The following is a 17,617-nucleotide window of genomic DNA, read 5'->3' as shown; positions in this document are numbered from 1 at the left end:
ACTATTACTATACTATTGCTTCATCCACAGTCTACCTTTTTTTTTTTAATTTATTTGAGGTAACATTGCTATACAAGATTTTTTTATTTCTTGGCAGTGCTGAAAATCAATCCAGGGCCTCAAACAAGTAGGCCTGTGTGCTGCCACTAAGCCACATTCCCATCCTAAGGCTATCTATGTTTTAAGTGTATAAATTCACACCCCTTCAAAATGTGCTACCATATAGCCTGTTTAGAGTACAGGCAGGGGCCAGGTGGGGAGGAGGGAGACTTGGGACATTGGTGATGGGAATGTTGCACTGGTGATGGGTGGTGTTCTTTACATGACTGAAACCCAAACACAATCATGTATGTAATCAAGGTGTTTAAATAAAAAAAATGTGCTACCATATCATGCTCATCACCCCAACACCAAACCCTCCAACACAGTATATTGAACTCAGTGTTAAGAGATAATGGGGTTCAATATATATCCCTTAACACTCTCACCCATTCTGTTCTGGCAACCTCAGTTCTGCAGTCAGACTTTATTTGATTTCATTCCCTTATTTTATTTCTTAATATGTCACATATAAGGAGGAACATAAAAGAATCAACCAATATTTATCTTTCACCTTTTGACAGATTTTGCTTAATGAGACCCTTATTTTTCTATCCATAGTCGCATGAATGACAAGACCTCATCTTATACCTGAGTAGTATATTCCTCTGTGTGTGTGTATGTGTGTGTGTGTGTGTGTGTGTGTGTGTGTGTGTGTGTGTGTGTGTCAGTGTCTGTATGTTTTATATCTTTTTTTAAAATCCTCTCACCTGTCATTGGGCCTTTGGATTATTTCCACATTTTTTGGCTATTGTAAATCATATCTACAATAAACATAGGTGTGCATTTAACTTTGGGATTAGTTTATTTTTAGATAGATTCCTTGAAATAAAATTGCTGATTTATGTGGTAGGGCTGTTTTGATAGTCTAAATATCTCTACTGTTTTACAAAAGAACTTGACCAATTTATATTTCTACTAACGGTGTAAAAATAGAGAATTACATCTTTCCCTTGTTGCATATTTTATATTTTCTCGTGAGTTATCTCCTTAAAGAGAAAGAAGATTTAAATGTTATATATATTTATTTCTATTTCCTGTTAATGTTTTGCATAAATTAAAACAATAAACTTATCATTTTAAATATACATGAATTCATGGGTCATTACATGAATACCAAATGCCACAGTTCAGTCTAAAGGGGAATCTAAGTCATTTGAGGTCTCTCTACTTTGGGTCAGAATTCCATATAAAACAGGGCTGGAGTAATAGCACAGTGGTAGGCATTTGCCTGGCACTCAGCCAATCCCAGAAGGACTCTGGTTTGATTCCCAGCATTATGACTCCCCCCCCACCCATGCCTGCCAGGAGCAACTTCTGAGTGCAAAGCCAGGAGTAGCCCTTGAGCACTGCTGGGTAGGAACCAAAAACCAAACAAATAAATAAATAAATTTAATATAATTTATATATTTATATGTAGATAAAGAAATATAGTTCTATAAATATATTATATATTTAACAATATATTTATGTTGTCATAATTAAGTGTTATATTAATTAAAAGTTGTTTAAAATATGGGAAAGGTCTCAGATATTAGAAAAGGATAATAGTTTATATAATATAATATCCATCTCTCCCTTAGCCAGGTCTGAACCCCAAATCAAGAGCTTTTTAACCATGGATACCCCTTCTTGTCTGATCACTAGAGAAGAAGATGCCAGGTGCTAAATGTCATTTGAGGCCAACAATCCATAGGGCAGTCATTAATCTATAGAGGGGCCATAACAAAATGTGATCCTAGCAAGCTGATGTCCAAAAGGACTCTTAATCTCTTTTTTCACATGCATAAATACATTGCATATCAATGAGTGTTTCATAAACAGCAGGATCATTGAAAACCATTTATGTGAAACTGGCTATGTATTTTTAATGGCATTAGTGGAAAGGTCAAGCAATGCAAAGAAAGCAACCAGGAAACAGTTCATGAAGGTAATAGAGCATGCTCAAATACTCCTTTATGATAATGACCAATCACATATCTTGGTTTATTTCTCTACTGTGTAGTATGGAAATGGTGCATTTATTTTTCTCTTCTCTTTTTACGTTAGAAACCAGCCATTGTGATACGGATGATCCTTCTAGAAATAATATTTCTATTGGCAACAGTCCAGCAGCCATGGCTGGGCTTTCCCTCTAGAAAGGAGAGCCAGACAAATATCATCTCTCAGAATAAATTTCACGTATCACAGCAAAACTGAGAATGGAAGTGAAGCTTCCAAAACATGGAAATTCCCGACTTCTAATTCCAGTTTGGAGACCAGGCAGACCAGATTGTTAAGGAAATACTTTCGTAATTCGTTTCAGTGTCTACTCGTTGCAGCTATTGTGAGTGATTTTTCCTCCCACCATTCTTTTCTTTTTTTCATTCAGTTACCAAAAGTACATATTTAGTAATAAACACATGTGTAATACGTGGATAGAATTTCATTTATCTATCTCTTAATTCCAGAAACTCAAGTTTTTGATAGTTATCAATGAATTATCCTCTTAAGTGCTTGCACCAAGAAAAACAAAACTTTTGGGAACTGGCTCTAATTGCTCAATTTGGGGGGAACTCATAGTTCTTGGGCATAGGTGAGGTTATGATGCTCTTTGCAGGAAAAGAAGAATTCAGTCCTAACCTTCACCTAGGCTTTCCGTTCCTTGTTTCTTTCACAGAAAAAAATTTCAAGAGAACACGGCTAATGAAATTCAAATTTTATCCAAGTTTTATAAGAGTTTTATCAAAGAAAATAAGACATGGCCAAGAAGAAATGTGAACTCCCAAGAGAGGAAAGAACTACTGCAGTAAAAATTAATTAATTAATTAATTAACAGTAAGTTTGCAGCAGCTATGTAATAGGATGCTCTACAGAATGGGAAGATAGGGACTGGAGATATAGGACAGTGGTAGGTAGGGCATTTGCCTTCCAAGCAGCAGACCCAGGATAGACGGTGGTTCGAATCCCGCATCCCGTGGTCCTTTGAGCCTGCCAGGAGCAATTTCTGAACACAGGTCAGGAGTAACCCCTGGGTGGTGTGACCTAAAATCAAAACAAAAACAAACAAACAAACAAAAAAAAAACAAAATGAGGAGATAATTATAAAAGGTTCTTTCTAAGTTTTTCAGCATGGATTTCTCTGTGTTGTAGTCATTACTATGACCTTGTCAAGTAAAAGGTCCTTGAATTCAGGACACCTCTTCATTCACGAGCCCTGCAGGTCCTCTGTTTCTGCTCAATCCCCTAAGGAGGTCTGGTCTAAGACTGGCATCTTAAAACTCCAGTTTAGAGTGATCCTGGTGGCATAAGAATCCATAATAATTTTTGGTTTTAGGGCTTTCTAAAATCCAAGGATGTCTCTATACCCAACTGCCTACTCCAGTTCTGAAGTATAACAGGTTTTATAGGGTCACAGGAAAAATTTTATAGAAGAAAACACACGTGAATAATTTGGTTATTTGTGTAATCTGAAATGAAGTATAAAGAATTTTTTTTATAATTTCACCACCAATGGTACACACATATGTGCTTTGAGAGTGACTGAAAACTATTATTTCTTCATATTATAATTTTTTATTTCTTCAAAATTCACCAGCTCACTATAAGTACAGATTAGATGTAATCTAGAATACAAACTAGAGAAAAAAAGGTCAATGTTTTTTTTCTTCTTGTTTGTTAAGCTATACCCAGCTATGCTCAGGGGTTATTCCTGGTGGGCTTAGGAGACCATATGGGATGTAAAGGATTGAACATGGGTGAGTCACACGTAAGCAAGCACCCTACCCACTATACTATCTTTCCATCCCTGTGTTCAAGATTTTTTAAATTTCCTTGGACAATCTTAAGAGTTTATGTACTTAATACTACAGATACCACCAATAGAGTGCTTTCAATGTGCCAGACTTTGACAACATAATTTTACCCCCAGTTTTTTTTACATGTTTTTAATTACCATTTAATGATGAAGAAAGCAGAAACAAGAATGCCAAATAATTTGCACACATTTATGTTGCTATAGGCATCATGCTAGGATTTGAGCACAGTTCTTTCTTTGCAACATAAAAATACTAACTAAACTACATTCATGGCCATGACTTTATAGTTTTAATCTTAACCCTGGGGTAGCTGGCAGCTCAGTCTTCAAATAAAAGATTGCTAAATGAGAACATTTCCTAAATCTTTCATTTTTTACAAAGGAACCACGATTTTTATTTGTTTTTGCTTTCTAAAGGAAAATAAAATGAAGAAGTACATACAAAAGCTGATTTGTTTTGCTTAAAGCTGGAAATCTACTTAATTTTAAAAGCCAATGTGACTTTAATAAAAATTCAAAACAAATCAATTACTTGAGTATTCTTTAAATTCCCAGGGATGATCAATGGTGGATGAGTAGAAGAAGTAGGAAGTAAAGAAATATATTAATTTAGGGCTTGGAATATGTTAATCATTCATATTGCCAACATATTTCATACGAATGATATTTAGGCAGGCAATATTTCTAAAATATACATATCTGTATAAGGTCAAGCCTTTTCAGGAATCTGCCGTCAAGGAAAAGAAAGAAAACAATGATGGCAAAAAGACATGGGAAAGGCAAATGCCAAAAACCCATTAAAAACCTAACTACTCTCCTAAAATTTTCTTCAATACATGGAAAGCTGGTAGTATTTGCCTTTGTCCTCTCCTAGAAGTCAACAAGGATAATGCATATCAGAAGAAACTGTTCAAGAGCTTTTCTATCAGGAAAAGGAGACCAGATGTACAGATGTACAGATGTTGACATGCCCTTGGGTGCCTGATGACATTTAGCCTAGAGTAACCCGGAAGTAAACTTAGTCCCCTAAGTGCACTATAGACAGACTTGGGTTATTTAGAGAATAATGTTCTGTGATTAGTAGCCAAGAAGTTCCAAGTCCCCAAACAAAAGTTTGTGGAAAGATTAGATTTCTCTAGACTGTGTAAGACTTATCTTGGAAATCAAAATTCTTCTCCCAGAATCGGATTTTTCAAGTTTTTTGTGGTGGATACAACTGGCAGATAACTCAGTGATTCAAAGTGATGGAATTGAAATTGTCTCTTAAATCCAGGGAGAGATTTAAGAGCTTTCCTTTGAGGGAATAGAAAGTTTCTGTCAAAATCCAATTCCTAGGAATTTGGACTGAAAAGAGGAAAAGAATATAGTCCAAAGCATTTTACTAGGGTGCTAGAAGACTAGAATATTTGAAATTCTCCCATAGGGCACAATTTAATTAAATTTATCAACAAAATTACACCTTTCAGGCTGCACTCAATTGAAGAAGGACATCTATTACCATAAATGAGAGAGAGAGAGAGAGTCAGACAGACAGGCAGGCAGGCAGGCAGAGACAGAGAGAGACAGAGAGACAGGGAGCATTCTCACTCACTCAGAATTAGAAAAACAGTGTTGACAGAATATAAGTGTTTGAGCACTTCCTCTCTTTTGGGTAAGATGGACTTAGAAATCAAGATTTAAGTTATCAAGTTTAATTTGTCAATTAAGTATTAATTGATACTTAATAAATTGTCAATTAAGTATTAATACATTAATAAATTAAGTATCAACTTAAGTTATCTATGAATAAGCACATAGAATAAGTGTCCTCTCAGCCAGTAAAGGCCTAACTGCCTAATGAATGAGTCAAGGAGAAAGTCAGAGGTAAACACTTTAGTTTTTTGAAGAAATTTCCCTGAAGCGATAGTTCTTCTCTTTCTACCTCCCCCTACCCCCTCAATATCTGTCAGTGATGTTAACAGCAAGATGAAACCACTGGGAGCATGTGGGGGGGAAGGTCAATTAGACTTAGGGTGCTGTTATTTCCTGTTCCTAAAGCTTCCTCCAAAGGCTTCTTCCACTACAATGCAAGTGGACAAGAAACTTGACTGTCACCTATCACTGAGGATCTGATGGGCACTTTCAGCAAGTGCCCATTGTTTTGCTCTGGGGACTGCCAAATCCAGTCTCAATGGGTGAAAAATATAGCAGAACTAGCAAGACATGTTACCCCTTTGATTTCCCCCTGCCCTGCATATCCAGTTTCTTTTGCAGGGGTACAATGCCACTGACAAGTTGACCCTTTACCCGACTTCCTTCACCAAGAAGAACCAGAAAATCAAACAAACAAAAATGCTTGTCATGCCAGACGTTGAGAAAATGATGTCCCAATCCCATCCAACAGTCCTGTGTGTGTGAGAAGAGACACATGATGACACACCAGAGCTCAAGAAACGCCTTGGGAAAGGCCTGTGTCCCAGCAATAGTTTGGATTCTAAACTATTGTTGCCACTGGAATAAAAGTGGGTGACATGTGGCCAAAGTAATAGTACAGTGAGCCTGGTGCTTCTCTGGTATGTGGCAGACCAGGGTTCGATCCCTGACATCCCATTCTAGGATAAACCCTAAGCAGAGAAAGGAATAAGCACTGAGAAAACTGAGTGTGGCCCCCAAATAAAAAAATAATAAGAGTGGATGACATTCTGAAATGGGGGTTTCCAAAGACTGAGAAATAAGTGTGGGCTTTTATTAGCTATCATGAATATTTATATCCCATTTACCATTGCTTGTTAGCTATGAAGAGGGCAGATAAAGACTTTTGGCCACCTGAGTGCCTGGGGCTTTGGATCAATAACAAACCATCCTATCAGAAGGCCAGTTTCTGAAGGCTCTTCCTGAGACAAAGCTCCTTTTGTAAACCCCAGTGCCCCAGAGCGAGGGCTGGGAGCTAGCTGTGATGATGCAAGCAGAAGGTGGGGGGGCCGGAAAAGGAAGGGGAAAAAAAATCTGCTTTTCTCAGCAGAAACTCAGGATTGAGAGCAGGCATTTTGTTAGAAAAGAATGGACTGTGGGCAATGATGAGGACCAGGATTTGCTAAAACAAAACATCTTTTACAGATTTCCTCTTTGGACTGAAATGCAATTCAGACCTGGCTCTGCTGTTTATTTTGGAAAAGCTCCAGAACAAAGGTGCTGGGCCCCAGATAAATTTCCAAATAGGCCTCTTCGACACACCTTTGCTCTTGTCTTCTCAGATCTGAAGAGGTTAAAGACTTCTTCTTGGGTCCGGAGAGATAGCACAGTGGCGTTTGCCTTGCAAGCAACCGATCCAGGACCAAAGGTGATTGGTTGGAATCCTGGTGTCCCATATGGTCCCCTCGTGCCTGCCACGAGCTATTTCTGAGCAGACAGCCAGGAGTAACCCCTGAGCAACGCCGGGTGTGGCCCAAAAACCAAAAACCAAAAACCAAAAACCAAAAAAAAGACCTTCTTTTTCACAGAGTTGTTGACTAGAGAGAAAGAGGAAGAGAGTATGTTCAAAATCAGCCCAGAACTCTGATGGTCATTTTCAGTCTGGAGATGAATTATTCCATTTGTGAAATGTCTTTATTTCATAGACTTCCCCCCCCCACACACTTGGGACCCCCCCCCTTAAAATACAAATTATTTACTGTACCACTTAATTTTTCTCTTTATGGCCTATTTTTTCCCAAATTGGGTAAACCCCCTACAATAGTCAAATTCTGGCCAGGGAATTTGGACAAGACAAATAATATTGAAAATTGACTTAGACCAGGTGCAGTAAGAGATCTCAAAGATGGATGTAGTTCTACAATTTTCTTATATGTATCTGTTAGTATATAACTATTTTCTATTGACAATTTGCAATAAGATATAATGAAGAAGTTTGGGGGGCTTCTTTCTTTGGATGGAGAGCTGAAAATGCTGCTGCCCGATGAACCTAACGAAGGGTGAGAAAGGATCCACAAGGATAGCACAGAGGGGAGGTCAATTGCTTTGCACATGAACAACCCAAGTTCGATCCAGCATTCCTAAGGTGCCCCTACCCTTCCAGGGAGCACCATCGGCTGTAAACCAAAATTTAAAAAAAAGAAAGAAAAGGAAGAACGTAGAAAGGAAGGAAGGAGGAAGGATGGAAGGAGGAAGGAAAGAAGGAAGGAAGGAAGGAAGGAAGGAAGGAAGGAAGGAAGGAAGGAAGGAAGGAAGGAAGGAAGGAAGGAAGGAAGGAAGGAAGGAAGGAAGGAAGGAAGGAAGGAAGGAAGGAAGGAAGGAAGGAAGGAAGGGAAAGAAAAGAAAGAAAGAAAGAAAGAAAGAAAGAAAGAAAGAAAGAAAGAAAGAAAGAAAGAAAGAAAGAAAGAAAGAAAGAAAGAAAGAAAGAAGGAAGGAAGGAAGGAAGGAAGGAAGGAAGGAAGGAAGGAAGGAAGGAAGGAAGGAAGGAAGGAAGGAAGGAAGGAAGGAAGGAAGGAAGGAAGGAAGGAAGGAAGGAAGGAGGAAGGAAGGAAGGAAGGAAGGAAGGAAGGAAGGAAGGAAGGAAGGAAGGAAGGAAGGAAGGAAGGAAGGAAGGAAGGAAGGAAGGAGGAAGGAAGGAAGGAAGGAAGGAAGGAAGGAAGGAAGGAAGGAAGGAAGGAAGGAAGGAGAAGAAAGAAAGAAAGAAAGAAAGAAAGAAAGAAAGAAAGAAAGAAAGAAAGAAAGAAAGAAAGAAAGAAAGAAAGAAAGAAAGAAAGAAGGAAAGAAAGAAGGAAAGAAAAGAAACTTAAAAATAAATAAAAAAATTTTAAATGGGTGTAGATATGGCAAATTTTTTTTGCATAGGCACTTTTATATTTATATAATATATATTTAAATATATTTTTAAAGACTGCTAAATAGGAAAGGAATATGAATAAAACACCGTTGGGAGGCTGGCAAGAAGGTAGGAAGAGGACCTGTCCCATTTCAATCCTATCTTTTGCTCCCCCAAAGCAATCATCCCTAACTCATTCCCCACTTGCTTCTCCTACACACAAGTATATTTGCAAACAATATACTTACAAAATCAATTTTTAATTTATTCATATTGGTTCCTTATAAAAAAAAATAGGACGCTTGCTACTTTATACATACATATCCAACTTTTCTTCTACATCATCCCCAAATAGTACCATTTTAATATTGTTCAATTAGTCAACAGTCGGTGTTCCCATTATGTCTACACAAATATTGTCCACACTGATCCAAGTACAATGAGCAGATACGTCTCTCATGAACTGTTTATATCTCCCAGATGGCTGCTTCGAGAAACCTTTTTAAATCCAGGAGAAGGGGTGCACAATTTAATCTCTTTTCTGCCTCTTAAACACCCTATTCACCTCCAGAACTTGGCTTCGTTTGTGTCCTTATCCAACCTCTCTCCCAACCTTCCAAATCCCAACCATAATGATAACACTCATTTTCTCCAAGAAGCATAAGCTACTTCCTTGCTTTTCTCTGTTTATAATTCCTAAATACTATACAATCTGGACTATAAATTTGATCTGTTAATTATATACTTATATACAACATAAAATTATATAATATTTATATATAATATATAATTATATATAAATTTGGGGCTGCCTTTTTGTGTATTCTTTTTTTTATTTTTGGTTTTTTTTTTAGTTTTTGGGTCACACCCGGCAGTGCTCAGGGGTTACTCCTGGCTCTAAGCTCAGAAATCACTCCTGGCAGGCTCCGGGGACCATATGGGATGCAGGGATTCAAACCACAGTCCTTCTGCTTACAAGGCAAACGCCCTACCTCCATGCTATTTCTCTGGCCCCATGTTTTTGTGTATTCTTATCACCCCAATTATAGAATTTATTTTCTATTTATATCTTTTTTTGGGGTTTTTTTTTTTTTTGGTTTTGGGCCACACCCAGCATTGTTCAGGGGTTACTCCTGGCTGTCTGCTCAGAAATTGCTCCTGGCAGGCACGGGGGACCATATGGGACACCGGGATTTGAACCAACCACCTTGGGTCCTGGATCGGCTGCTTGCAAGGCAAACGCCGCTCTCCGGGCCCTCTATTTGTATCTTCTATGCTTCTTTTACTTTCAGGAAAGTCCATTTATGCTATAGTTTTCAATATATTCTCTGGGACTACTTTGTAGATATTACATAATTCCTCTTTGGGGAATCATTACTTTTGCCAGATATAATCTCAGGGCAAAATTTTCATTGCAATTGTCTTTCCTATTAGCCCTACTTCCTAAATATAGTTTGGTACCAGCACCATAAAATAGCAGGTAGGGCAAGGCATTTGCCTTGCACATGGCCAACCCAAGTTTGATTCTCAGTGTCCCATATGGCCTCCCAAGCACTTTCAGGAGTAATTCCTGAGTGCAGAGCCAGACGTAACCCTGAGTACTACTGAATGGAATCCTCCATCCCCCAAACCAAAAAAAGAAAAGTGAATAGAAATAGTTTGATCACAACTCAGGGACAATTGGAGCTAAACTACAAACCCCTCAAGGCGTCATGTATTCTAGCTTACCTATTCCTCTGATGAGTTACTACTCCTCTATTTTCGTGCCAAAGGATCTCTTATAAATACCTTCTTGTTTTGTTCTTAAAACTTCTCTTTCTCTGCTCCCTGCATCTAAATTCAACTTTTCTCTTCTATATCTGGTCTACTGTAATCTCTTCCCTAATCACTTGCTCCTCTTTTTCTCCCATTCCAATCTGATTTTTCCTAGAAACATTCCTACAGCATATTTTTTGGTAGTGGTTCTTGTTGCCCATCTTATAGCCCAGACTCTCCTAGCATTTTAATTCAATTTTCAGCTTCTATTACTCTTGTCTCGTACTTTACATTGCTTCCAATAAAGATATTTCTGTTTTCCAAATATTCTTCAAGCTATATGGTTTTCAAGCCTTTGAAATGTCATTCACTACTGGGTGTACATCTCACTATTCTTGCCTCTACCATGAAGCCTTCCCTTCTCTCTCCAGCTCAGTCAGATCCTGATTCTCAACTCTGAATTTTTTTATTTTTGTTTGCTTGTTTTGTCTGTTTTTGAACCACACCCAGTAGCACTCAGGGGTTATTGCTGGCTCTGCACTCAGAAATCTTTCCTGGGCCTGAGTGATAGCATAGTGGTGGGGCCTTGCACATGGTCAACACAGGACAGACCCCAGTTCTATTCCCAGCATCCCATATGGTCCCCTGTGCCTGCCAGGAGAGATTTTTGAACACAGAGCCAGGAATAACACCTGAGCTCCACTGGGTGTGACCCAAAAGCAAAAACAAAAACTAATCCTTTCTGACAGACTTGGAGGACCATAAGGAATGCCGGGGATTAAACCCAGGTCTGTCCTGAGTCGGCAGTGTGCAAGACAAATGTCCTACTGCTGTGCTATCACTACGATGCCCTCAACTCTGGAGTTCTATTGCATAAGTTTATTTCTATTTTTGTCAGCAATTTGATACAATTCACTTCTTTAGTAATATTACTTGTGTATCTGTCTTATTTCTCTAACTAGTATTGAAGTTCATGGAAGACCAACACTTGGTTATTTGCTATTCTATTCTCGACAAACATGACAAATCCATGTATTAGTAGAGATAGAATTATAATAAATGCTTATTATTTATTACTGTATGCTTATTATTATTAAGGATATGAATGAATTAAAAAACTTTGTTCTTTCTATACTTACAGAGCCTTTAAAGATAACCTTAGTATGTCTTCCTCTCTGTGGCAAATGGTAGAAATGAATTTTAATGCCTAACTTTTGATGAGTAGAAGAGCTTAGCTAAGATATAGGTTACCCACCAAAAATAATTTTCTAGTAGTAAGCAGAATACTTCTTAAACTTTTGTAAAACCCAGGTGGTCATAGAATTTCCCAATTCAAAGACCCTCTGAATGTTTAAATCTGAGACAATTATAATCGAGCTGTAGCACTAATTCAATTAATCTCAACCTCATGATGCAGTTTTATCAGCAAAGTAACAATCTCCCTATTAGTGTATAAAAAAGTCTGCATCTATTTTGATAGAATAGACAGAGGAAAGCATTATATTTAATTTATATTTCTTCAGTTGGCCTCAACTTCTTTTTTTTTTTTTTTTTTTTTTTTGGTTTTTGGGTCACACCCGGCAGTGCTCAGGGGTTACTCCTGGCTGTCTGCTCAGAAATAGCTCCTGGCAGGCATGGGGGACCATATGGGACACCGGGATTTGAACCAACCACCTTTGGTCCTGGATCGGCTGTTTGCAGGCAAACGCCACTGTGCTATCTCTCCGGGCCCAACTTCTTTTTTTTTAAATATTGAACGCTTCATGAATTTGCATGTCATCCTCGCGCAGGGGCCATGATAATCTTCTCTGTATCGTTCTAATTTTAGTATATGTGCTGCCAAAGCGAGCACTGGCCTCAACTTCTTGACTAGACTGTTTCTAATTCCAGAGTTTTATATTCCTATTATACAGGAGGTGTTTTTCTCAAAATCGGAAGCAAACTCTACTTAGTTTCTATCCTCTCTTCTGACTTTTTAATGAATTCTGCAAAGCAATTTGCTTCTGGACAAATAAGTCAAGACACTTGTGATGAACATGGACTGGGTAAATCTTTGCCTCTGTGGCCTCAAAATATTTTTAATATTCTTTCATTTAAATATTTCCTAGAAAAAAAGGATGTAGTCCATGGATTTCCTGTTAGCCAATTCACACGAAGTCAAGCATGTTTTCATTGAGGGTTAAAAAAAAAGGAGGCTGCTAAAGCCAAAAATAATTCTTCAGAAAACTTATTGTCATCCATCCCATGATTGCACAAATATTCCAGAGAAAAATGTTTCTTGGGAACTGCATCATTCATGGCTTGATTCAATATAGACCATGTAAGGGAAACATTCTAACTGATAGATTACCCTACATACTTCCTCTATTATGGATATGTGGCAGGGGTAGATAAATATATACCTGTAGGTGCCAGCTCCAGTGAAGACTACGTCATTTTTTAAAATGTCCAACACAAACATATCTTTGTGATTGCTACCAAGTATAGGCAACATTTAAGCTCTGTATCAAAGAGTGTTGGGCCATGCCCTAGAGATCTTCCATCTAATATTAGAAATCTCACCTTGATGCAATGATGAATCAGATAAAATTATCATAAGAATATGAGAATGTATATTTTTCCTTTTTTTAGTCCACATTACCTACCATCAGAAAGTGTTTCTGGAGCCAGAGACTACCAAAAATATGCAGATAAACTGCTTTGAATGTCTTGGAACTCTACTAGATTTTTAGTCTTCAGGTCTACCAAGGGTTATAGTAGACACACAAGACTCAAACTGTTTTTCAAAAATTGCATTTGGAAATAGAAACAGGCACTTGGGATAGATTCCAGTGGGGATATTCAATGAAGAATAATATAACTCTCAAATTTCCCATTGGTAAAACAAAGGAAGTTGGGTGAAATATTCTGAACTGTTCTTTCCAGCTCTCATATTTTAGGATTCTCAGTTGTAAAAAATGCAAGGATTTAGAATGACCAGTCTTCTTTCTCCCATGAAGTTCTGGGTGAATCAAGGGCCAGTGTTAAATTGCATCATCCATGTACAATAATATGCAAATGACATTACACAATACCCACTTTTCTTAGTGGGAACACTCTTCTAGCAAGAATGAAATACCCTTGAGCTCATTCTGGCCTCCTTTGTTAGAAGCCAGCCCAAGTGCTCTGTCAGGAGCTACAAGGACATGACACAGACTTTAGAAGCTGGAGCAGTTAAAGAGGGCAGTCACTCCAGTGAATGACACCAACTGACAGCCCATAGTTCAAATTCACAGGGGATGTTTGGTAAATGCGTCTGACTAAGAGTGAGTAATGTAGAAACACTAGCAGACTTGTTAACTGATCAGAATCAACACCTTTGCACCTTGCTATTTTTCCTGGGACTGAATCTCAGTCAGAGTGGACGGTAGAGAATTCAAACTTAAAGTGCTTCTACAGTTCCATAAGTTAGAGACTATCTGGGGCTTGAGCGGAGATGCAGAGCATAAGGCATCTGCCTTGCGCACGCTAGCCTAGGACGAATCCCCCAGTGTCCCATATGGTCCCCCAAGCCAGGAGCGATTTCTGAGGGTATAACCAGGAGTAATCCCTGAGCATCACCGGGTGTGGCCCAAAAAGTAAAAAAAAAAAAAAAGTTAGAGATTATTATTTATGTTGTGTCTCATAATTAAATGGAACTTCTTCCAATTAACTAGATTATCTTTCATTAAAAGAGAGTGGTTCTATTTTTAGTGCAAATATGTTTTTATTTGATTTTTTAATTAAACATTTTATTACTTTAAACACCATGGTTTACATAGTCACTTATACTACTTCTGCCATTCTAGAAGATTGGTTCAAAAACCAATCCCTCCACTGTGTAAAAATTTCCTTGAAAATATATTTTTTAAATATTGTTTTGGGGTTTTAAAATATTGTTTGGGGGTTGAAGTCAAGAAATAGAATTTCTGGTTCATATGGAAGTTGATTCTTAATTTTTTATCTTTATTTAAGCGCCTTGATTACAAACATGATTGAAGTTGGGTGTCAGTCATAAAAAGAACAACCCTCATCACCAGTGCAACATTCCCATCACCAATTCCCCAGTATATTTCCCCCCACCCCCACCTGTATTTGAGACAGGCATTCTTCTTTTTTCACTCATTGACATTGTCACCATAGTCGTCAATGTAATTATTTCTCTAATTGCACTCATCACTCTTTGAGGTGAGTTTTGTGGAGAGATTCTATTTTTTTTTATTAATAATTTTTATTTTGAGCAAAGTGGATTACAAATCATTCACAGTAGTATTTTAGGTACATAGTGACATTGAATCAGGGGCATTCCCACCACCAATGTTGTCCTCCCTCCACCCCTGTTCCCAGCATGCATCCCATATCTCCCTCCTGTACCCCCCAGGCTGCTAGTATAAGTGGTCCCTTCTGTGTCTAGCTTGTTGTAGATTGGGTATCGATTCTGTTGTAGTTGGCTTTGGATTTGGTATTTAAGTTAGCAAAGGCAAATTTTGAGTTAGATCTACATACTTGATTCCTGCCTTGAGTGCTTGTCCTAAATTCTTGGTTCTCTAGTGCAAATAGACATTGTCACTTATCCTGCTACATCTTTTTGATGGATGAGTCTGAAGTTTTGTTAGTGCTTTTCTCTTGGAAGGCCAAAGGGAATGCTATGACTCCTGGGAAAAATAGGTTTTTGGGAAATGCTACACACACCAGTCCTGGCCACATGAAGTTAGAGCTTGGACAGGAGAGAAGCAGACAGTCAAGAGACTTAGCATAATCTTTCTGCTCATCACAAATGCCTTACTTCTCTGATTGAACCTCAAAAGGGATTGAGCTAAGCATTGTCTTTTTATAGCTGCATTATGTCAATTATATTTGGAGAAATAATTGTCCTATGCACTATACTTTCTTCATATTAAGATAAATCTTCTACATACTCATTTTCATAAGACCTTTCTTTGAATTGTTTCACTAGAATTTATTCACTATTCTTCTCTGGAACTATCCATTCTATTTTATTCATCCCCAGGTGCCAAGAAAAAGGATAAGATTGAGAGCATGGCCAGAACATTTGGCAATGGGTCAAGGAGATAGTGCATGAGTTAAGGCTCATGTCTCGTATATATAATATACATATATATGGAGATCTGACCATAGTTTGAGCCACAGCATCATATGTTTACTCCAAGCATCATTGCAAATAGCTTTGGAGGTCCCTGAGCAATTGTGGGTGTGACCCAGTAGTGCCCAGCACTGTGCAGCACCACATCTTGTGACCTTATTAGTCAACCTTCCAGAATGGTTGGCTAAATTAATTACTAGGAATCTATTGAACACTACTTGGATCCTCACCCATTTAATAATTAATAATTTAGGAAGTACCTTTGAGGATAAATAAACTGACAATAACCACTGTAATAAATATGAATGTTGGGCCAGAGAGATAGCATGGAGGTAAGGCGTTTGCCTCGCATTCAGAAGGATGGTGGTTCGAATTCCAGCATCCCATATGGTCCCCGAGCCTGCCAGGAGCGATTTCTGAGTGTGGGACCATGAATAACCCCTGAGCACTGCTGGGTGTGACCCCCCAAAAAAAATAAGTTAAAAAAATATATGAATGTTGGGCCCAGAGAGATAGCACAATGGCGTTTGCCTTGCAAGCAGCTGATCCAGGACCAAAGGTGGTTGGTTCGAATCCTGGTGTCCCATAGGGTCCCCCGTGCCTGCCAGGAGCTATTTCTGAGCAGACAGCCAGGAGTAACCCCTGAGTACCGCCGGGTGTGGCTCAAAAACCAATATATATATATATATATATATGTGAATGTTAGGTTGGAGTAAATTTATTTTCTGACTACCTTGACTTATTGTTTCTCCAAATCATCATATTCATAACATCAGATAAAGAACTAGTGGACATTTAAAATATGACACCAGAACATCTCTTTCCTTTGAGGTTCTGGTTTATTTTATTCTGTGCACATTCCTTTTTTGTGACTATTATTTTCTCTTATCAGCTCAAAATTCAGTGTTTTGTCTTTAAGTGTATGAATCTGTAGATATACTTCCCACTAGGAATGTGTGGAGTGTTGTCTAATCCCAAAGTCTTTCTTTGTGTTCCCAGTAAAAGTTCTTCTCAATCAAGGATGTCACAGTCAGATTTCTGTAGTTAGAGATCCTGGTGTTTCTACAGGTCCTATGTCAAAGTCAAGGTAATACAGAGGTGTCTTCTGGTTTCATGACACTTTTATATATATATATATATATATATATCTTTATTTAAGCACCATGATTATAAGGATGTTTGTACTTGGGTTTCAGTCATAAACAAATACCCTCCCTTCTCCAGTGCAACATTCCCACCACCAATGCACCCCTTCCTTCCCATCCTTGCCTATATCATGACAGATATTCAACTTCTCTCATTCTTTAACATTGTCATGCTATTTGTTAGGTGGCAATACAGGGAACTCTGCTCTGAAAGCAAATTCTTGCTGTTACCAAGCCATGGGTGTCATATGAACCCATTCTGGAGTAAGTGGATGCTAGGGCAGCATTAGTGCCTTCCCTGGTAGAAGTCCAATTCCTGGTGCTGAAAATAATAAAGCACAACAAATTTAAGTAATTCAATAATATAAGTACATTTTACAATAATAAAATTAAATTAAAAAAAATAATAAAAAATTTCTGAGAAGTCACCAAATATTTAAAACTAAGCAACTCACTTCAGATAGTTCATAATTAAAATTAAAATTTTTTATAATGAGAATATTTCATAATTACAAAAGCAAAACTAAAAAGTACTTTAAATATAAAAGAAAATGACAACAAAATCAGTAGACTATGGCTAACTCAGTATTTAGAAAAAAATATTTACAAAATGCCTATGCTATGTATATTAAAATATTTCAAATCAAGAGCCTCAGTTTTCTATATCCAAAAATAGAAAAAGGAATAAACCAATTTATCATAAGGTAAATAGAAAAGAATTGGCGCAGATATAGAAAACTAAAAATCAAAATCAGATAAGTTGATTTCTTCATAAAAGAAGATTTATAAACACTAGCACAAAAAAAGGGAAAAGTAAACAAAGACATAAATTACCAATGTCAAGACAAAAGAAACATACCATTACAGACTTGTCATATATTAAAAATAATTTTGACTACAACTACTATCAAAGGGCC

General features: G+C 37.7%; 1 non-coding gene across 1 annotated transcript; it reads right to left on the bottom strand.

Moving 5' to 3' along the window:
* Positions 1-12,178: 12,178 nt before the first annotated feature.
* LOC125995359 (U6 spliceosomal RNA) lies at positions 12,179-12,285 on the bottom strand. Its single transcript, XR_007490898.1, has one exon. It is a non-coding gene; the product is annotated as a U6 spliceosomal RNA (small nuclear RNA).
* Positions 12,286-17,617: the final 5,332 nt, after the last annotated feature.

This window comes from Suncus etruscus, chromosome 17 (genome assembly GCF_024139225.1).
Source record: "Suncus etruscus isolate mSunEtr1 chromosome 17, mSunEtr1.pri.cur, whole genome shotgun sequence".
Taxonomy (NCBI): domain Eukaryota; kingdom Metazoa; phylum Chordata; class Mammalia; order Eulipotyphla; family Soricidae; genus Suncus; species Suncus etruscus.
The sequence above is the reverse complement of the archived record's forward strand: the minus strand, read 5'-3'. Positions and strand labels throughout refer to the sequence as shown.